At 46.9% G+C, this 22,738-nt stretch overlaps 1 protein-coding gene across 3 annotated transcripts in view; it reads left to right on the top strand.

Moving 5' to 3' along the window:
- The window catches only part of CCNY (cyclin Y), a 106,513-nt gene that overhangs the window by 24,149 nt on the left and 59,626 nt on the right, over window positions 1-22,738 (top strand). The window contains exon 1 of one of the 3 annotated variants that reach the window (XM_043882721.1): window positions 8,526-8,659. The exons of the other annotated variants lie outside the window; for them this stretch is intronic. The gene's annotated coding sequence lies outside the window, so the exon portion shown is untranslated. Of the gene's footprint in view, window positions 1-8,525; window positions 8,660-22,738 lie in introns of those variants that run through there. 3 annotated transcript variants of the gene reach the window in all.

Here is a 22,738-nt window from a genome sequence, read left to right as displayed (position 1 = left end):
CATAGCTCACTAGCCTATTTCTTTTTAGCACTGAGTGATTTTGCATTGTCTGAATGTGCCACATATGTTTATCCATTCACCTAATGAAGGACATCCTGGTTGCTTCCGAACTGGGGCAGTTCAGGATAAAGCTGCTATAAACATCTGTGTTCATGTTCAGGTCTATGTGTGGGCTTAACTTTCCGATCCCTTTGGGTAAATACCAAGGAACATGATTACTGGATTGTATGGGATGAGTACCTTTAGTTTTGTAAGAAATCGCCAAACTCTCTTCTGCAGTGGTTGTACCATTTTGTATCCCCACCAGTAATGAAGGAGAGTCCTTGATGCTCCACGTCTCACCAGCATGTGGTGGTGTTGGTGTTCAGATTTGGGCCATTCTTATAGGTCTGTGGTGGTATCTCATTTTAATTTACATTTCCCTGATGACATTTGCTTATTTGCCTGCATTTTAGAAAAAGTATTAATTTAAAAATTGTGATAAGAACTGACCTCTGCTAGAATTAAACCTGGGGAAGTGAAGAACCGCTAGCACAGAGATAAAATCCCCGAACTTTAGAATGAACGGTGGAAAGCTTTTTCTTTGACGGGCTGTATGTGGGTGGGAATAATAGCCCTTGCTTATCAGAGAGCAGAGTGATGTGGGAGATAAGATATACAAGGAAAAGTCACAAAACAAGAAGACTTTATTAGATCGTAAGAAGGTAAAAGAGGCAAATGGGTTAACATTCATGGAGCATCTGCTGTGATTACCTGGGCCTGTTACTTCATGTCCCTCAGCCTCATTTTCCTCTTCTGTGAAATGGGGTAATAAAAATGCCTACCTCAGAAAGTGTTTGGGGCTCGCATGGGGAAAAAAAGGATCAAGATCACTTACTTTGTTTGGTACAAAGTACTTTGTACCATATAATAACAAATACTAATTGTTATTCATCATATTACTAGGTGAAGGTTGTTTCTTGTGAAATGACAGGGGCCCAAATGTCGTGGATCTTAATAGAATAAAACAAACACGGGAAAACTTGGGACAGGTTAGGCGTCTCTGGATTCCGAATCCCAAGTGCTGACCATTTTACCTTGGAACCAGCTAGTCCGGCATCTCTGGAATGCTGCTCTCCAAGAGGCTGGCTTCCCGGGTGGGCGGGCAGCCTCTTCTGGGGGAGTCATGTGGCTTGTTAGAGGGCACCTTCCCCTCACAGCCGAGTGGTGGAAGTGGGCAGGGACATCAGGGCACCTCTGGGCCTATGTTTTTTCCACAAGTCTGTGGTTTGAAACTGATTTTCTTAAACCAGAACAAGGCGTGTCTGAATGACCAGAAGTTGAAGATAAAACCTGCTCTTGGGGACTTCTCATTCTGCCCAGTCTCCTGAGTAATGGGGTACAGAGAATAGTCACACATAAAAATTCCGCTTTCCCACTCCTCTGTAAAGCTTCAGAGTGTAGGTGCTGGTTTAAAGAGTTTGGTTACTACTTAGATGGAAAGCCACTAGCTTTTCTTTCTTTTTTAATCAGCACAGGGAAATAGGCAAAATTATGAGAAGGGTGATTTAGGTGCATGTGCTAAGGAAACTCTTAAAAGTAAGAAATGTTAGAGCTGGAACTGGTCACAGGTGAGGCTGCACAGTTCTGCCTGGGGGGCCTTAGAACCAAGGTGAGAGCTGCCCCATTGGGAAGCAGCTCTGCAGCCAGAAATTGGGAGGCCTGCCATAAAGTCACTCAGCTGCTCCTAGCTGCATGACCTCGGGCGAGTCCTACGAGTTTCCCGGGCTTCAGGTGCTTAACCTTCACCCTTAGGACTCATCTGTAGACCAGGCCCTAGTATCTTTAATTTGCAGAAACTGCACTGCCACAAAAAATGGAAAAATCATAGTCTTTTCCTAATTTGCAAAAAGGAAAAAAAGAAAGCTTTTAAAATTGCATTGATAAGCTTTTCTTTGTTCTTGTCTTATACTTTTTTTTTTTTTTTGGTTTGGGCCCAGACCACGGATCGAACCTGAGCCCTCTGCAATGGGAGCACAGAGTCTCAGCCACTGGACCACCAGGATGCCCCCGTCTTACAATCTTTTGCTTCTTTTCACCTGCATCGAGCATTCATAGATAATATATGTGCTTGTTCTGTTCACAGATGTGGTCATCATCATATCCTCTGTTAGGCTGTCAGAGGCATGTCTGTACGGGTGAGACCATTCCCAATTTGCCATGGAGCCTTCTGCACCCCTGCCCAGAGACCGGGACTTCCCTGGGGCACTCACTGCCCTGCACAGGCCCTTCTCAGTGGGATTAAAGATGGTGTTTGAAGTAAAGAGTCATGAAATCCTAGATTTTAGATCCTCAGAGGGGCCTCACAGAACATCTTACTATCTTCTTAACTAAGGCTCAGAGTTGTCCCAGCTCATAAGGCTGCTGAAAGGCTGCTCAGTGGGCTGGGCAAGCAGCTGTCCGGACTCCAGGCCAGTGTACTTTCCACTACTGAATTCTCAGAACTTAGCGTTCTGTTGAGAAACCCTTTGGTGTTTGCCACTTTCTGGTGTATAGGAAAGAGCAGCAGTAGCCTGCCTGTTATCCTGTGAAACTTCCTGCTGGTCTGACATCATGGACGCCACCCAGCTTGCTTTGTGGAAGTGGTTCGGTGCCAGACATACAAATAGCATTCTGGACTAATTCATCATCAGGTACAAATGGCCTTGCACTGTGTCATGGACAAGATTAGTTAAGACTATCTTAACGAAGGTGCTGGTGACTGTGGGAACTGATGTCCCCCTGCGGGTGTCAGCCGATAGAGGAACAGAGCAGGACAGATGAATCTTGACAGAGGTCCTGCCCATGACCTTGGACTCATTAGCACCATATCTCATCCCACCAGAGGCATCAGCTAAACTGTTAGGGTATGAACATTGTTTGGTTTCAGGGGTAAATTTGTTGTTAATCACATTCGCAAAGCCAAGGATAAAAGGCTCAGCAGAGTTCAGGGAGGTTGTGCTCTTTGGCAAGTCCTAAACAGAACCATTTCCATAATCCCTGAAAACTTGGATTCTTGCTGTCAGAAAACACAGAACAAATTCCAGTCAGTTCTTTATGGGAAATAATTATGAAAATGTAAATTAAAAGAATAAATTCTTGGCTTTGTTGACTTGAAAAAAAAGCACAGTGTTAGAGCTGTGAGTTTCAGTTTGATTTGGGGATGGCGGTGGTCTTATTAAGGACTTCAGCCTGGGAGACAGCCTCTCAGATAGCGCTGAGGAACTGCTCCACAGAGAGAACCATGTGTGTGATTCTGGTGAAGGGTAGTATGTGTAATTAGGGCTTTCCTAGTGACTCAGTGGTAAAGAATCCTCCTGCCAATGCAGGAGATATGGGTTTGATCCCTGGGTCAAGAAGATCCCCTGGAGGAGGAAATGTCAACCCACTCCAGTAATCTTGCCTGGAGAATCCCAGGGACAGAGGAACCTGGAGGGCTAAAGTCCATGGGTCCCGAAGAATCAGGCAGGACTCAGAGACTAAACAATAGGCAGCAACATGTAATCAAGCACACCTCTTGGTAGAAGGTTGCTGCTCGTCACGAGGAACAAATGTCTCAGTTAATGATATTAGTGCTTTTTTAAGTATGGGAAGATGCCAGGAACTGGGTTCATGACATTTTCTCCTAAAAATACCTGTGTGAAGCTTGAAGTGCCTCATTCCTGATCTTTGCCCTGAATTCCTTTTGTGATATACTGTAGGTAAAACTGGAATGTGGGCAGCATTCTTTGTTTTATAGCTTTATATACCCTCCTGAGAAAACAGCTCTATCAGGCCATCCTCTATTAAATTTATCTTGCCTGTTATTTTCATAGTATTTTTCTCACTGGACTAAACCACCTTAGGTGAACTAAATGTATATAAAAATTTGCAGTTGAAATATGTTTCTGAGATTAAACCTACTAATGTGTAATGGAGTATTTTTCTACTTCCCATTTGTGTGTATTTCATCAGTTGGACCCTAGAGAAATCAGTATCTTTATTAAATTAGAGGTGACCAGATATCTTAATAAAGTGCATTTGAATTCTGCCCTGTGTTGCTCTAAACTTGGCAGACCACTTTTGAGAATATTGAAAAGGGTGACTGTACATTATTCTGGATCAGAATTCCCTGGGTGGCTGTTTGAAAATACAGATTTCTAAATCAGAATTTGCAGGAATGGAACTGCAGAGTATGTGTTTTTAGGAAATTGCCCAGGTGATTTGTCCTAAAGCCTGAGCTCCTCCAAGACTCACAGCATCCCTAGGATTTCACTGGTAAGGGCATATGCTCAAAGAGGGGAGGGGAATCCTGTCTGTCACCCTGGCCATATTCTCTGGGCGTTGACATGTATTTGCTGTGTGCTTGGAGGTGGACTGGTTATGAAGCCTGAATTGAATGTTGTTTTGACTTAGCGAGTTACAACGTTGCCCATAAACAGGGATCTTCTGCTCCGTTTCCATTGCTGATCATCCGGAGACCTGGCCAGGTCGTGTCACTGCTTTTCTTCCTCTGCTCAGCTGTTTCTGGTCTCATCTTGGAAGAAGCTCTTAGACTCTGTTCCTTGTTGAGTGCCTCTTAGGTAGCTTATTTCACTTTTTGTGCTGTGAAGTTTTTTTAAAAAGGCTGGATTTCTTCTCCTTCCTCCCTGCCTAGCCTGCTCAGCAGGGACTGTATATGGATGGTGTTGGTAACAGCAACAAGGGGAAGCAGGAGGAACGTGGTGCCTCGTTAGTGACGTGGACTGGTGAGACCTTGCTTTCTGTTGCCACCCTCGCTCCTGCCCTCATCTCGTAAGGCTGGACTCAGTGGCCTCCTCGGCCTCCTCCTCTGTGGTCAAGACCCATCTTCGCCATCCTGCCAGGCTGATGTGTGAACACTGCTTTGACTGAATCCGTCCCTCCTCAGTGACCTTCGCTGACCCTCGCTGGCCTGGGAGACTCTCCACAATCTCCCTTCTGCCTGCTTTTTCAGCATCTCATCCTGCCTTTTCAGATCAAGTCTGTACCAGTTGGGATTGGCTTTTTCATCCTCCCACGGTTTTAAATGTGGGGCTCGTGCTGAGCAGGCTCAGGACAGGGCCGAGGTGGTGGAAGTGTTCTCCTGGCATAGGCTGTGGGCCCAGAACGGGACACGGGGCTACAGCTCCGGTTCAGAAGTCAAGTGGAAAAGGGTGGTCAGAGTTGATTCGGGAACCAGGAGAGGCAGCCTCAAAGTCCAGGGAAGAAAGAGTTTCCAGGTGAAGAGGATGATTGAGAGTATTGCGTGTTCAGGCAAGTGGGCGAAGACTTAGGGAGTCCCACTGCATTTGATGAGTGAATGACGACAGGCTGTTGTGCTCTGAAAGCACCTCAGTGGGAACAGAGGTTAAATTGCCCAGTGAGGAGCCAGACCACACACACTTTTATGAGATTTAAAAATGAAAAGGCATGGGGAATAAGTGTAAATCTATGGCTGATTCATATCAATGTATGACAAAACCCACTGAAATGTTGTGAAGTAATTAGCCTCCAACTAATAAAAAAATTAAAAAAAAAAAAAAAATGAAAAGGCAGGTTTTATTTTCTTTTTTCCCAAATGGCAGATTCTTAGGTATATTGAAGGCTCAGAGGATGGAGCTGGTATACAGAAGATTCAGAATAAAGAGCTGTCATGGAGGATGGGGGAAGGGACCGGGTTCCCCTGGGGCAGTCAGGAAGGAGGAGAGGGCGGGAGGCAGGCGGAGGCACTCTGTCCAGCTCTATCCCTTTTGCTGTTGGGAGGAGAGGAGTCTCGCTGTTAGCCTCTCACCTGGCGCAGCTTGAGGTGAGCCTGCACAGATTAGTCTGGCAAAGTCTGTCTGTGTCATCCTCTTCTCTTCACAAAGCTTAGGTGACTCCCTGTCGCTGGCACGAGCCCGGGTGACTTCTGTGGTGGCCAGGCCATTGCCCATCTGCCTGCCCAGCCCCTCTGTCCCGAGTGTCATTTCCCCATCACACCCGGCTGTTTGCCGACGTGCCTTCACTCACACAGGCTCAGGCCTTGGCCGGAATCAGCCTTTCCTGCTCCCCTTCCTCCACTGTGCTATGGGTCAGTTAACTGTAGATCTCACTCCGTAGAGAATGGAAACACATTCCTTAAAACTATGGTTATTTTTAGTCATGCTTTATTTCCTCTGCTAGGTTTGTGACTGAAAGAATTTTTAAATCCAGGAATAATTTTAAATGTTATTAAAATGTAGTGAGAACATGCCTGTCAGTATCAGAGGACAGGCCCTAGCTGGGCTGACTTCAGTTTGAATCCAGGCTCTGCTTCTCCCTGGGTGTGGTTTGGGGTGGTTACATCCTGTCACCTTATTAACCTACAAAGTGGGGATCACGCAACTGACCTTTTAGCAACGTGGGGCCCAGGCCTGGCACACACTAAGTACTCAGCAGTCTACACCCCAACAACATCTGGCTGCACCTCGGGGGGTGGGGATGACGAGGTAGAGGAGAGTGGGTGAGGGTGCCCCCTGCTCCTCATTAGGGTGATGGGGGCAAGGATGCGTGATTCTGCCCTTCTGAACATCCTTTCCCATGTCTGTGCGCATCGGGTGACGCATGTTATAAAGAGCTGGTGGACGTTCTTTATGATTGTGCTCACTTGTTTCCTAGAGTGTCCTATGCTAATAGCAGTTTCATTTTTTTCCGCTGGTGATTGCATAGAAGGAAGTGCGTATTTATTCTAGGAAAGCAGTGTACACTACAGTCAATAGCATCAATTTGTACTTTTTTAAAAAGATTTGATTGGCAACTATTTGGCAGTATCACACAATTCGATATTTACACTTATGGCAGGAGGTGCAACCTGTAAAGTTAGTTTCCCCATTGAAGTTGCTCTGTTTTGCCTTTGCCCACAGAACTCTCGGCATGTTGAAATGATTTGGTTTTAGGCCCCCTCCTTTTCAGAACAAATGCTGAGGCTTAGATGTATAGTAGGGCAGCTGTATGAAGTGTATGTACCATATCGCTTATGAAACCAGAGAAGGAATATTACCACGGGGTTCGTTTTTTCCTATAAATTTTTAATGTATTTGACATGGTTGTGGGTAGCCGATCCTTCCATTTTCTCAGTAGGAATACAAATGTTTCCTAACAGAGAAATGAAAAGAAGCTTGCTCTATGAGAACTCGATAAACCAATATAAATATTTTAAGAGTATTCTGTTCCTCTCCATAGCCAGTCACACCAGGTTTTATCTCTCATCCCTCTTCATGATAAATGAGTGCACATTAATTTTTAGTGCTGAAAATCTGTCTCGTGACATGGAGGCTGGTGACAAATGACACTTCCAACCAAGAGATTGGGTTGAGATGTTTTGCAGGTGCAGATGGGTTGGTGGTTCATAAATGAGCCAGTGGGAAGCATCTCATTGAATGCTGATGCATCCTTGACCTTTGTGAAGTGTCTTGGTTTTTCAGATGGGCATTCTGAAACAGTTTATGTTCATAGCATACTAGAGGTCTAACTGGAGATCTGACACGTGGATCTCTGGAAAATAGGTAAATATGCCAAAGAGAACACTGACAGAAAGGGTGGGGGAAATGAAGTCTGCCCACGAAAGAGATTTGGATTGTTAAAACCAGAATGCAAAGGAGACAAAAGCGTATTATCAGTACTTGGTATGAAGTGGTGCTGAGCAAGTACTCTGATGTTTGTCATTCGACAGAAAATAAGTGTTACGAGTGAGGGTTCAGATTGTAAGAAAAGACATTGAAAAGCTCCAGGGAAAGAGCGTGGGTAGACCCGTGCCCCTTCCTTCCTCCTTCCATCCATCTCTACCTTCCCTCTGAGTGTTTGCAACAACTTTATTTGGAATAGTTAGAAACCAGAAACCACACAGATGTCCTTAAACGGGTCAGTGAGTACCCCATGGAACTCTACACAACAATCAGAAGAAACATACCACCTAAACATGTAACTCCCTGGGGGCATCTCCAGAGTACTGGGCTGAGTGGATGAAGCCAGGCCCCAGGGATGACCTCGTGTTCAGTACCAAGCGTGGGGCCGGTCTCCTTTCGCTTTCTGGGTTCCTGGCCACCTCTCCACGCTTGTCTCTCCTTCACTTTCATCCCAAGTGTGTGTCTCTCCTCTCGCGTCTGCTGTACTCGTTGGCTTCCCGTAGGAGACAGCCTGGGACAGGCAGCGGCGGGCAGACAGCGCTGTGCTTCTGGTGCCCCTCTCTGAGCACCGGGCACAACACGGGCTTGGAGAGGTGGATGCAAAAGCCGCTCTCCAGAGTTTCTGAGATACAGTAAAGACAGCATCGTGCCCCTGTGGTCTGTCCGTGCTACAGCAGAAGGCAGGATTTCCCCATTTTGAGGACCCCATTTCAAGGTCCGTAGGACTAGCACATGGTAGATATTAAGTGCATACATCAACTACTGTTGTCCCATATTATAATTCTTTATAGCTCTATCTTCTTTGATCCAGGCTCTCATCGCTCCATCTCCAGCATTGGGCACAGTGCCTCAGAGAGAGCAGGGCACTGATAAAGCTGGGATTAACGCATGAACTCCTGCGGGTTGGTATTGGAGGAGGTCGTGTTCAGCAGCTGCCTGCTGTGCCGGATCTGAAGGGAAGGAGGCTGCTTTCCCGGACGAGTAGTTCATCTTTTGGTGCTTTCTTGATAACTTGGATGGTGAGTGACGTTTTCCCCAAGGGTACCAGATAATTGCAGATTTTGATATTTGACATTTGGCTGAGACCTCCATCTTGGGAGTCTCTGTGGTGATGTTTGAGCTCATGAAGATGTTTCAGGCCGGCGATACACGTGTGATTTCCAGCCATCACCTCTTTTGAGGAATTGGCCCCAGTGTCCATTTGGATGTGCGCGGGGAACACAGGTGCCCGGGCAGGGAGGGGGCAGCGGGGCCACGGGAGGCTGAGTTCCACCTGGATCCATTTCTACATTAAGACCTGCTTTCTCAGCACTTTGATCAGTTTTTGTTTGGTTTGTTTTGTTTTTTGGTTTTGTTTTCAATTTGATGACGAAAAGTTTGTGAGTATGGGAGCCATTACCTTAAAGAGGTTTCGTTATTCTTTATCCTAACCCTGAAACTTGGATAATTAACCTGGAGGTGACTTGTTACATTTAGATTTTTCAAAATCGACATCTGCTTGACTTCTGAGCTCTTCCTTATTACCAGTGTTGTTGTCAGTGGGAGAAGTGGCTTTTCTTTTTCAGTGATTCTCTGTGGTGTGATCAACATATTCCCTTCCTCCAAGGGGCTCAGAAGTTGAGAGGGAACCCCAGCTGTTGGCCTTGGGGGCTGTGATAAGATGTGTGATATTCAGTGTTTGGCAGTATGAGAGATTGTGCCTGGTGTTAGCCTGTTTACATGGATGACTCCCTGAAAGTCCTCCGTTACTGCTCGGGTATGAGGAGAGCTGAGGTTTTGTCTGTTTGTGTTCAGTGATCTAAGCCTTTAGAGCAGAGCCTCGGGAGCGGCGGAGGGCAGAGAGCAGGGCAGGTGCTGGGGGGGGCGTGGCTCATCACCTCGGGGAGCCGCTGTGTGTGTAGCACCACAGCTTGCAGCTTGCCATCCGCCCCTTCTGCTCCTCGGCGTCATCAAAGGGCAGGCAGGATGGCCAGCCGTGTTTTCTGAGTGTGACACTGAGACTCACACCTGCCAGTCTCAAGTCATAGGTAGTCGGGGGTGGAGTGGGTCCTGATCCTCAGGCCTTCTGCTCCTGTGGACACCTGTAGGTTTGTGCCCACAGGGTTGGCATACCAAGTGGCGACCTTGGAAAAGACTTGGGCCGAAGTTGGAAGGAGCACCCGGAGACGTGTGGAAGTGGGGTGGCCCCTGCTTGAGCTTGGTTCGGAGGTCAGGGGCTCATGAAGCCACACACACACAGGGCGTGTTGTCACATCCGAAACTTTATGGGGAGCACCGGGCAGGCGCTCAGGCAGGCTGAGGGGTGTTTTAAGAGAGCAGGGGAAGGACATGGCATGGCTTTGTGTTTCGAGGGTGAGCTTGACTGAGGCTTCCTTGGTTGGAAAGTCCTGCGTGTGCTAAAAGGGGTCCCCAGCTTTCTTCCCAGCTCACCCTCAGAAAGCCTTAGAGTCTTTTGTGGTGTATAGTATTGCCTTCAACTCAGCCTTTTGAGGGGGTATTTCCTTCCTCCAGCAACAGCCCCCGTCATTGTGTCCTTTGCTGGGCTCTGATCGTGAAGAGCAGGAAGATCCAGGCACCAGTCTCAGGTCATCAGGGGCTTGGATTTGAACGTGCTGGTCCCGTGTGGGTTTGTATTTTGGAATGAAAGCCTGGCGTCAGTCTGACATCCAGTCATTGAGACGAGTATGTGTAGGATCCCGAAATGGACTAGTATAGTGTATCCCTATAGATTCATCCCCAGATTCAGTAATTTCAAGGTATTTCCTGGGTACAGCTGCCCGTTATGTCTAGAGTACTTAACTCTGCTTTTATTACTTTACAACAGCTCCATGGGGCAGGTATTATTTATTTCCATCTTGATGATGAGAAAACTGACAGGCCCAGAGATACGAAGTAACTTACCCAGGGTCACACAGCAGCAGCTGGCCTTGGCAGCCTGAGTGCTGACTCTCTTGACTGCACTGCTTGGGAATGCTTCTTATCTTTTCTGACAGTTTAATAAAACCATCCAAAAGTTTGTCTGCAAAATCCGAAAGTCTAGAATTGTGCCTGTAATTGTGAATGTCGGTGATGGCATACTCCTTCAACAAAAATCTTTTGTTGGTGTGTGTTCTGCACAATTGCCATGGTAACTTGAGTTTTAACAATATATGTGTAAGCCTCAAATGAGTACTTTTTGATTACTTAGCCTTTAGTAGACATCGTAGACTGCATGAAAGTTAGAGACTGCTAATTATACAGTTAGCTGCTAACATGTGGTGAGGGACTCAGCTATGTGCATTCATTTCAAGAGAAGATTTTTAAGAGTTTGGAATTGTTCCAGCTTGCTTCAGACCTTCTTCCCCTACTTAACCCCTGTGGTACTGTGTATTTCTGCATTTAAACAGTAGATTTGAAATGAACAATAGTAGTGATATTGAATAATTCTGTCATTCTGTGTGACCATATGGAGTTTTTTTTTTCTGTTTAAAAATTAAAACAGATCTGGAGGTGTAATATTTTTTCTTTGGTAAGTTCAAATTTTAGGTCATACATAAACTGTTTTACTAAATTTGCTTAATATCAGTAAAGTTGAAATGTATTATTTTAAAATGGGTGGTTCTGATACTGAAGAACAAATCATGAAAATAGTTGATTTTTACGTAATTATTACTGAAAATAGTGTTTTCATATGAAGAGAGTGTTTTTAAAAATGGTCCTTCCTGGCTGTTGAATACATGAGGTATATCCTGGCAGGCAGAATTCTTTTTCTGTGATTCCTTTTTAAGTGGACAGAATGAGAATCTCGTATGCATGCTGCTGGAGCCTTTGGCAGGACAGGAGGAAAGACACAAGACTCTACTGCACGAGGAGTCTGTGCCAGAAATCACCGCGGGCACGCACTGCACCTTTATCTCACTCTGTCCCTCTGCAAACTTCTCCCGGGCCTGCAGCCCATGAGACCAGGCAGTGAGGGCTCCAGCAGGGCGGGCTGGGTGGAGCCGCAAAGGATGGCATCGAGGCTGCTCCTGCCCAGGTGGTGAGCTGGTGGAGACCTCTGCTCTGACCTGGAGCTTCACTCAGGGCAGTGTCCCTACCTGATTGTGTGCCCGAGGGTGTGTGGTCAGGATGGGAGATATTCGTGGTCACAGCTGGAGGGGTCTGACCTTGGCATCTTGTATGTTGAGGCAGGTTATGCAGCTCAGCATCCTCCAGGGCACCAGGCAGCCTCTCCACTCCCACGGCAAAGAACTCTCTGCCCAGAACGTTCGTCCACGGTGCTGAGAAACTCTGACTTAGGACAAATAACGTAAAATTCCCTAGCCTGTTTCGTTTCCTTGAAATGGGAAAAAAATTAGTGCTTTTCTCATAGCGATTTTGTGGCAACCTGTGGAAAACGATACGTTGAAGAGGCCAGTTTTGGGTGGCATAACAATGATGGTTAATTTGGTCAGGAGACGCATAGGATGGAAACCTGTTGCCGTGACGGCTCAGGTGTAGTAGAAACGCTCCACTCTGCATGCTAGGTACTCTGCACGGGTGATGGTGCTTAGGATCCTGCCTTAGATATTTATTTCTTTATTTTGGGCTGCACTGTGCAGCTTGCGGGATCAGGGGTTGAACCCAGGCCACTGCGCCAAGTTGTAACCACTGGATCGCCAGGAAATTCCCAAGATCGTGCCTTTAAATTAGGAAATTGAGCTGGAAATCGCTTAGAAACCTTTGAACAGGAAGCAGTGTTGCTGGCCAAATGCTGGCTTGTCAGTCCTTTTCCAAACTGGTCTGACGATAAGCCATCTGGGCTGCTTGTTACATGACAAGATCCTCCCCTTGAAGACTCAGAGGTTAGAAGAAGGGGCCAGGGTTGGCTGTGTGGCAGGAATCCTCAGTGTCAGCAGTAGTCCTCAGTGAGCCTTAAGATCAAAGAAGTTTGGGAAACAGTCCTTTTAGGTGGGAAAAAAGGACAAACTCACTTGTCAGTGAGTTTGGAAAACCATGGTTTAGAGTAATGTGTGTGTGTTAGTCGCTCAGTCGTGTCCAATTCTTTGCAACCCCATGGACTGTAGCCTGCTGGGCTCCTCTGTCCATGGAATTCTCCAGGCAAGAGTACTGGAGTGGGTTGCCATTTCTTCTCCATGGGATCTTGCTGACCCAGGGATCGAACCCAGGTCTCCTGCATTGCAGGAGGATGCCTTTACCGTCTGAGCTACTAGGGAAGCCCATCGTTAAGAGTAAAGCAGACATCTTTCGTATAGCCCTCTGCTGAGCCTTTAATAGGGTAATTTGCGTTGCTGTCTGCTCAGTGTCCCATCTGGTACAGACGTGGGACAGGGTGGTGGGACGGGAAGCAGCTTTAATCAGCCGGCTGACCACATGTGCAAAGTTGGACACTGGGTGGTGCCTCCGAGAAGCTATGAGGAGATCAGAAAAAAGAAAAAACTCTAGACATGAGAGGAGGGGAGGATGCACATGTTCTTAAAAGTGACTGTATTCATACAGTTCACTTGTTTTTAAAAATTTACTGTGGGAAGTGTTCTAAGTGCAAAAAACTAAGACAAAATTTTGGACAGTGTAATAAATTTAGTAGTTAATATACAGCACATTGAATGCAACTTCCTGCCAGCATCCACAAGATAATTTTTAAGCCACAGATCGTTGATGGATTCTGGACACAGCTAGGGATTTCATACTGAAGCCTGACTTTCCTGAAAATAACCCCAGAGGCATGGTCCTTCCCTTTGGCCTCGGTCCTCCTGAGACCGTGCTCCCCAGAGTCATCGTGAGGCACAGACACTCTCCAGGCTGGGACCGCGGGGCAGCCGTTGCCTTGTGCTTTTCCACACTCACGTCCAGTTGGTGTTTCAGGATTCGGCCTGGCAGGAGACTGAGGGCTGTTTCCTCTGCAGAGCAGTTCCGGAGAAGCAGACTCTGTGGCCCCTGATTGTGTAGCTTTTTGTGGCATCACATTTAAATGCTGTGCTCCATGATAAGCAACATCTATAGTCTCTGTTGACGAAGGCTGCCGCAAAGTAGACTCAGCTAGCAGGCAGCTCAGAAGGCCTGCATCAGATGCACGGCACGCATGTGTTCAAAGTGGTGGTGCCAGCCCAGTGGTTGTGGCCTTGTAATTTGGCAAGTGGTTTGTCTCCCCAGTGACAGCTCTCTGGCTGGTGAACGAGTGAAGGGTATTTCGAGAGCAGGCCCTGGAGACCTACTGTAGCACCATGAACGTGTGGAGCTTGGCCGTTTGTGCTTCTGGGGGAGCGTTAAGGTTGGACAGCCTCGCTCTCCTTGCCGAGCCTGGCTGATGAAGCTTTGGTAAGAGTGAGTGTTCTCGTTCACATGTAAATAGTATCTTCCCACTGCAGGCCTCTTGATTAACTTTCTGTTGCTGCCTTAAATTACTGCACATTTAGTAGTTTAAAATGCTACAGACGTGTTTATTATCTCTGGTTCAGAAGTGCGCGTGTATCACCAGGCTGACATCACGCAGCCCTGTGTGCGCCTCTGGGAGCTCCCTTTCTCCCTGCCTTCTCCAGCTGCATCCCTTGGCTTGTGGTCTCCTCTGTCTTCAAGAGTTAGCAGCCTCACATCTCTTGACTTGCTTCTCTCTTTGCATATCTTCTGTTCTCCATGTTTATAGGTTCCTGGGGTTAGGGTATGGACATCTCTGGAGCCACTATTCTGCCTACCACAGGCTCTTTCTATATTTCCATAGTACCCTGATCTGTACTAAGTCACATAGAACTTCTCTGTTTATATATATTTCATTCCTACTAAATTTCCCAGGCTTCTCTAGGGCCACCACGTTGTCTGTATCACCTTTGAATTCCCAGCATTTCCGCAACACCTGGCACACAATATAGGGTGCTCAGTAAGTGTTTGCCAAGCTAAACAGAACTGTTTCAACCCCCGCCCCCCACCACGCAACCCTGGCCCAGATTTTAAGAACAAACATAAGAGATAGAGAATTGTGACTTTTACAGCAAAGCAGTAAGAACTCAAAACCCCTTTTGTCTCTTGACTTCTGGAAAGCCATTGAGTGTAAGGCTCAGACAACCTACATGTGCAGTAGAATGCATTATTGTAGCCATCTCTCAGGAACGCATCATCTGATGCTGGTCATGAGTGTGAAACCAGCTGTGCAAAATGAATTACCGCTTGTCTATTTGAAGACTGCTCTTTGCTAAACCGAGTATCGCTTCATAATAAATCATGGAAAATGGAAAACCTCAAACCACACATTCATTATTGCCTTGCTGTTAAGGATAATATTGTAAAACTGTGAGGACTTCAGATTATTTTTGTATTAAATATACCATGTAAGTTAGCACAGAAGCATAATTTGATCTTTCTATTACAGGTGAATATAGATAAATTCTCATCCACTAATTTTGACTTTGTCTGAATGCCCTTTGTGCCACCTTTTTAGGGATTAATTTGTAGGAGGCACACCTCAGATAGAGTAACACCCCCCAAAACTTGCCCAGAATACCTAGTGAGACTGCCTCAGGAGCAGGAATGCTGAGAAAGCTCACCTTCTTTTGCAAGATTGGCACACATTCAGTTGATTTTAAAATAGAGTTACACATCTGTTGCATTTGTCTTGGTATTTGAGTTCTTAAATCAGAGCTGGCTCTCCCAGAACAGCAGTTTCTCTGCAGTTTGTATTGAACGCCATTGCTTTGAGGGTGACCTGCACATTTGGTTCTGGTGTGGACGGTTGTCACCCCTAGAGGCTCCTTCACCTCTCTCCTGCTCCAGGTCTCTGGAGCTTCCTGGCCCTCATGTGCCATCTCATTTCTGTTTCCAGCACATGCTTCTTCCTCCCCCCTGTGTCACTTGCCCAGCATACCTGCCAAATACATCTCAGCCCCTCAGGGCCCGTGTAATTGGCACTATGGCAAAGGAAAGTGGTTTTCAAACTGTTGTTTATTTTCTGAAGTGTTGAGAACTCCTGTGTGTGTGTGTGTGTGTGTGTGTGTGTGTGTGTGTGTGTGTATTCTAATGCTCTTTTACACAGATACTGAAGATACAGAAAATAGGTACAGGTAGAACTGCTCAGGTGATACTGAAGGGGGCCAGGGCCTTCCCTGCTCAGTGTGGGGACTGAGGCCACATGTCTGAGGATCCCGCTGGTCACACAAGTACCCCCTTGAGAAATTGCTAGTGGAGTGGAGAGAGCACAGACTCCATCACTTACTAGATGTGTGCTTCAGGCAAGTCACCCTGGTTTTCAGTTTTGTCATCTTTAAAAAGGAAATGATAGCTATACCTACCCCCTTCACCGCCCGCCTCCCCCTGCCCCGGTGTTGGTAAGGACAAGAGGAGATCATGCTTATCAGGAGCCTGGGGTCTGGCTGCTGTCAATAAATGGTAGTCTTGGCTGGAGATAGGGCTTTATTGGGACAGCAGGCCAGGCATGTGTTCTCCTATTTATAGGGGCTCTCAGAAAACACGTGCAACCGGAGGCTCACTCACCATCGCCTCTTGGATACTCTCTCTCGCCTGATTCCAGCCACGTGGATAACTTTCCTTTCTATTTGGATTCCCTTCCAGCAACATGTATTTGATGTGGGCAGTTTTGCAGAGGAAGCCTGGTAGCCTTTGTGAGACACTAAGAAGTCATCCTTGTCATGCAATGAATAGTCATTTTATTCAGAATCTCCCTGGTACAGTGCTGGGGTTTCATTCTGGGAGGACAAGCTGAACAGTTACCTTCTTCTCACCCCGTCCTCCTGCTTTGGGAATGCATGTTGAGGGCACTTCAGTGGGCCTCGGAGGGAGGAGGGCACTTGGCATCACAGCCTGCAGCCTTGTAGTTGCCGACTTGATTGGATTACTTGAAGTAACCTTGTGTGCTTGGTTAAGAATAAGCCTTATTGAGAAGTGTATTTTCTGTTCTAAGAACTGAAAGAGATTTTCCTAACTGACATCTCCCAGTCATCCAGCTGAAAGAACTATCGGGAGATATCTCCAGAGTCATCAGCTGTGGGTTAGATGACTGGGAGCAGGAATATGAATGGTGCAGTAGGTACTCAAACAGTGTTCTCAGTGGTGAGAATTCCAATCACAGAACAAGGGAGCCCTCCCTGCCCTGGGAATCTTTGCAGCACGGAGGCATCAAATGCTTGATGCTGCGAGTTGGGCTGTGGAACTGTTGCTGTGGCAACCTCTGCATGAATTTCCAGACTATTGTGTTTTCTTTTAGTAGGCATGCTGTGGCAGTGATCTGTTGATTTTAATTGGCACTTTCTTTCTTTTGGGAGAAGGAGAAGATGGTGGAGAAGAAAAGAGACTTTTGCATGTGTACTTTCTAGAAAACGGACTGCGGTGAACTGTGCTCTGAAGGGCGTGTGGGACTGGCAGGGAAGATGCGGGGCTGGCAGGCGCCTGCGGGCGGTACTTGTGTTTGATTGAGGTTGTTTCGTCTGGGGGGGTTCTATCGTGAGAAGCAGGTGCCTCTTCGCATCCCTGGCCCCCAGCCGCCCTGTGATTGCTCCATCGCAGCTGTGGAGAGAGGAGTGGAAGCAGGGCCGAGGGCAGGCCTGTGCAGAAGAGCGTGTACTCCCGGGGGGACTGCGGCGTGTTCCTTTGTGACCCCCTCATTGCCTAGGAGGTGATAACAAAGCCCTGGCGCTACCAGAGGACCACAGAGTACTTGTCCTTCCAGCTCCACTCTTCTGGATTGAACGATTGCCTGCGAGTCCTCTCCTCAGACAGCTGTAGCAGAAATTTGTTTTGCCAGAAGCAGGCCCAATTCTAAATTTTTTGCAGGGTAGGGGGAGGGAGTGGCACCTGCTTTTCTCACTCTGAAGTGTTTTTTCACTCAAAATAAGTGACAATTCGGGACCTGACATGAGAAATTGATGAACACAGGCCAACAAACTATATTGTTTCATCCTGAATGGCTCAGCTTGTGTTCTTGCCATCCGCCACCCTGCTTAATAACTTGTTCTTATTTTCCAGGAGAAAAACAAAAAGTAATTACTCTTTCCCCTGAACCCAGGCACAGAGATGAAAGCAGAAATCAAAGTGACCCTGCCTCATAGCTCATTATCAGGCAGAGAAGCAAACTGTGTTGAGAGGACTGTGTCTCCCTCACGGACTCGCCTGGCTGTGTGTTGTGACCAGGAGTCACCAAGCTTCCGGCCCAAGCCCAGGTCGGGAGCCGTGATGCTGTGTAGCCAGGTGCCTTCACGGGGGCGAGCCCTGCGCCTACATGGTGAACCCCCCACCCCCCCACAGCTGTGGGGTCCCCGGCTCACTGCAGTGATGGCTCCGGCACCCTTGCTGCCTTCTCTGGAGCTCCTGTGCTGGGAGAGCCCGCCGGCTGACACGGGCCTGGGCGCTGGCTGAGGGGGCCCGGCCGCAGCTGCTGTCCGGGCATCTGAAGTGGGGCAGCTGTATGCGGGCTGGCCAAGCCACACGCTCCGAGAGTCACTGAAGTCACCGCCGGCAGCCGGAAGGTAACGGCTGCTGTGAACAGAGGACCAGCTGGTCTCCTGCCCTCCAGAGGCTGGGCCAGAGTGAGGGGAGAAGAGAAACAGTTGGGAACAGAAAATGTACCGTAATTCTAAAGTGCAAAGAGAAATTGCTTTAATTTAAACTGACATACAGATGATTCCTGGGCTTCCCTGGTAGCTCAGCTGGTAAAGAAGCTGCTCGCAATGCAGGATACCCCAGTTCAATCCCTGGGGGGTCAGGAAGATCCCCTGGAGGAGGGCATGGCAGCCCACTCCAGTATTCTTGCCTGGAGAATCCGCATGGAGCCTGGGGTCGCAAAGAGTCGGACATGACTGAGCGACTACGCGCAGCACAGCACAGATGATTCATAGGGAAGAAAGACAGTAGAGGGAACACTTTGAAGAAGTCATGTTAAAATAAAATTGGAATTAATACTAAAATGTTACAGATAAGAGATACTCCGCCCCCATGTGATAAAGTTGTCTGTGATTCTTACATATGTCTTGGATGGTACAGAAACACAAAGGAACCAAAAAAATCAGCCTTGACCTGTTCCCCTAGAAAGAGCAAACCGTAGATGGAGGAGAGGCACTGACTTTTCAGAACAGTGTCAAAACCCTGCATAAGCAGAGGCTTTCACTAAAGCTAGAGACAAGACAGAACAGTGAAAATGGTCTTACGCCTTGAGCACAACCAAGGAAGAGACAGGCTCCCTGCATGGAAGATGATACAAAACAAGCAGTTTGGTTCTCTCCTACATTCCCCCTGCTCTGCTTGCATACCATCTGGGCAGAGCTGGACTGAGAATGAGAGTAGACATGGGGAGATGTAATGTTCAGGACAGAGGCGCGCCCCCCCCCACCCCCCACCCCGCTTTCTTGGGGAGCTGTGGAGCCAGTGGTGGCTGAACTTGACCTCTCAAGTTCCCTTCTGCCATGGAGCCTCTGTCACAGAGTCAAGTTGCAGATATTGATCTTTCAGTCCAAGGGTTTCTACCTTTTTTTACCTGTCCCTTCTGTGTTAGTTTTTTATTGCGGTGTGGCAAATCACCACAAATTCAGCATACCTCGAGTGCTCTGTTGTGTTATTTCTATTACTTGGGAATTCTTGAAGGAAAGTTAATAAAAGGTAGGTTGAGGTTAATTGTGAGGCACCTTTAATGTGATTTGATGCTAAATAAGTTGTACTTTGTCCTGTAAGTCTTTAAAAAATTAAGCAAAGCAATGGCATGGAGAAGTGTTTTGGAGATGTTGGAACACTGGCAGAGTCATCCATGATGGACCCGGGGTTTCACTGGAAACCTGGTGAAATAATGAATGCAGGTGTGCCTCAGGCATGCACCTGGGTGGTATCCATGGAGACATAAAGAGAGCTGGGGTGCATTGGTCCTTTCCCTTTCTTTGCTGTGTGTATCAAGTGTTAAATTAGAGGTTGAGAGACTGATTGAATAGCTAATTTGGAGACTGTCCAAACCTAGGTCCCCATAGACACACCACTCACTGTACTTTCATCCTTAGTCATGCATGTATATGTGTGTGGATTTTATATATATATGAATTATACATGTATATATGGTGTTTTCAGTTTTGATGCTTTCCCATCACTGTGGCCATCTTCAGTCTTCTGAAGGTAGGACATAGGTTGAGTGATTATCAATTGCTAGATAAATTTTCTAATTAAAAGAAATAAGAAATATGGCTGTCATTATTTGGTCCTGCAAATGATTTCTTCCTTATTCAGTTTTTCTCTGTAGGAAAAGTTTGGTGCCCCCTGTTCCTAATCTTCTCTTTTTTCTTGGTTGAGGTCCTAGGCCTGTGTTTGCCTGATTCTTCCTGCGCTGTCTCTCTTGCCCAGCTAAAATAGTGGGAGTGTTGTCATGTATATAAATTCCAGAAATTTTCCTTTGAACCACTTTGCTCCCCAGAGAAATCTGCATCCTGCTTCATCTTTTGTTTGTGTGTGGGAGTGTATCGAGCCATGCCCGAGTGATTCATGTCCTGCTCTGGGAGAGAAGGTTTTGGTGTCTTTTGCCTTGTGTACAGTGGAGTGGGCTGGTGGGATCCAGGCCCAATGGTCCTTCCCAGTGGGGAGGAGGAAGCCAGCTTGGGAATCTGGGTCCACCTGGATATTCTGGGTCTTTCTCACTGGTGGCCTCTTACCTCTCGAGAAGGTGTGAAGCTGTTGTGATGATATTTTTATGCCTCTGACTTGGCATAGGTAGCTTTTTGGTGAGTTTACACCTACTCCTCCAGCGTATCTTCAGTTTGAGGTTAAAAAAAGATGAAAATGTGTGGAGTGCGATTGGAATGAGGTAAAAACCCACACCTGCGGATGGAGGCTCTAGGGAGTGGAGTGTGGGACCCAGGATCGCCTATCTGATCCCTGATAATGGAATCGTAAGGAAAATCACTACCTTAGCTCAAAATCTCATTTGAAAATAAAAATGAAGTCTCACCTAAAAAACAGAAACTGAATGCTAAGTAAACTCTAAAATGAAACAACTAGCTGCCATGCTGCAAAAGCAGGTGCTTGCTTTTGGCAATTTTGCTTGTCAAGCCTAGGCTGAGTGTGAGTGGAGAATAATTCTTAACTATTTCAATATTAATTTGTTGGAAGCTGGATGAAAATGAGTCTGAATTCTCATTTCAAAATCTTATTTGGCCGACCACAGTGAAAAATGTGTCATTATGTTACTAATTCAGAGTCATACCCTGTAGCATTTTAAGCCAAATCTGAGCCTGTCTTCGTCAAATGTAAATGTGCCTGTTTCCATTTATTTCTTTTTTTTTAAGTGAAAAAATATATTTTTACTAGTTCTTTTCTTCAAAAGATACATCAGAGTAATAAAATGCCTTAATAATATTTAAGCTTCAGCCATCAAATTCATCTTTTAAAATTTTTCTGCAGTAATAAATTTTCCCTTTTAAATACACAAATTAGTATTTCATTATATACTTTATAAATTCATAATATAAGTTGTATCTCAAATTATTTTCTTACATCTTGCAAAAAAAATACAGTTAATGCTGTTCTTAATCTAATATGATGGGGATTTTTTCATTAACCTTGATTTTGGACCCTTTTGCATTAGTTTTTTTTTTTTTTTTCATTTGTATTAGTTGGAGGCTAATTACAATACTGTAGTGGTTTTTGCCATACACTGACATGAATCACCATTTATTTCTTAATCGCGCAACCAGCCGAGTTGACAGGCCTGTCATCTAAGTCAGGCTCTGCTGCCCTCGTGCTGAGGCCTGCTCGGCTCGGGGGCTGGGCCTTGGGTACAGGACCTAGGGAACCTGGCTGAGGACACGGAGCGGCCACACCGGTGTCCAGCAGGCCCGCTCCCAGAAGCCAGTGCCTGTGCCCTTCTCGGTTTATCTTTGGAAGGCCAAGTGTAAGGACAGGGCATTTCTTCTTTAGGTTGGCAGTCCTGGCGTCATGGACATGTCTTTACTTTGACCTCTCTGGAAGTTAGTGGGCAGACAACATGGTGCTTCATGGGGTTGTCTCTCTAACTCAGTAAATCCCACCACTTGTCTACTGTTCCTCAGGTTTACAGGGCAGGTGCCTTGTAGTCCTGTCCAGGAGCCCTCTCCTCTTATTCTGGACCCTGACCCCGACGGCCCAGAACTTGCTAGTGTGGCTTCAGTGTGCTGTCTGCAGTCTGCGGCCAGGGACTTCTGACTCCCTTGGTATTTCAGGGAGTCAGGCTGTTCACGTCAGAGACTCAGCTTCATGCCCCCTTGGCTTTGTTTTCCTCCAGAACCACCCTGCTAGTCTTAGGCAGATGCTGCCGTGTTCTCCTGGCTGGACCCCGTTCGCCTGGGTCTGGTCAGCCCGCCCTGTGTCCCTGAGCGCAGTTGCCCGTCGTCCTGCGGGAGCTGTGTCTTCCTGTCTGCTCTGTCTCTTCTGTGCTCTGTCCTTGTCCACGGGGTAACCCTCCCTCCAGACGTCTCCCTTCACAGCAGCAGCCCCAGCGCAGTGCTCGCTGCAGCCAGACGTGGTTCTCAGTTTGGGGCACATTTAACCCCTTCCTCATTACAGTCTTACAAGGTGCATTATCCCCGCTCTGCACGTGGGGCAACAGAGGCGCAAAGAAGGTGGGTCACTGCCCCAGGTTGTCAAGACTGCTAAGTCGGGGAAGTGGGATTTGAACTTAGACATCTGTCTCTGTGACCAGATCTCGTACCACTGCTTTATTCTGCTTGGTCTTGGTTCCTCCACTCTGAAATCTTCTTTCCATCTGGCCCAGTGGTCCCAGGTGGGTCAGCCTGTTCATACATGCTCAGCCACTCTGTAACACAGGCAGGTGTGGTGTTTTGAAAACAGCCTCGGGCTTTGGGTTAGATCTGGGGTCCTGGCTTCAGCACTCACCTAATTGTGTGACTTCGGACAAGCTTCCTAACCTCCCTGGTCTGTTTCCTCCTCTCACTCACGAGCATTTGGGAAGATTAAATGTGAGTAAGTAGCAAGGTTCCTGGCGCAATACTACATACTCAGAAAAATGGCAGTTGTTATGTCCTTTATGAAAAAGTGGTAAACTGCTATTAACTTGAGAACGACACTAGTTCTTGTTTGCAGTTAGTTCAGGTTTATCATGGATGGGGCCAAGAAAAGACTTGGCAGTTTACATTCAGTTTGGGACAAAA

The sequence above is a fragment of the Cervus elaphus genome, chromosome 23, assembly GCF_910594005.1.
Source record: "Cervus elaphus chromosome 23, mCerEla1.1, whole genome shotgun sequence".
NCBI lineage: Eukaryota > Metazoa > Chordata > Mammalia > Artiodactyla > Cervidae > Cervus > Cervus elaphus.
This window is presented reverse-complemented; position numbering and strand designations above follow the sequence as displayed.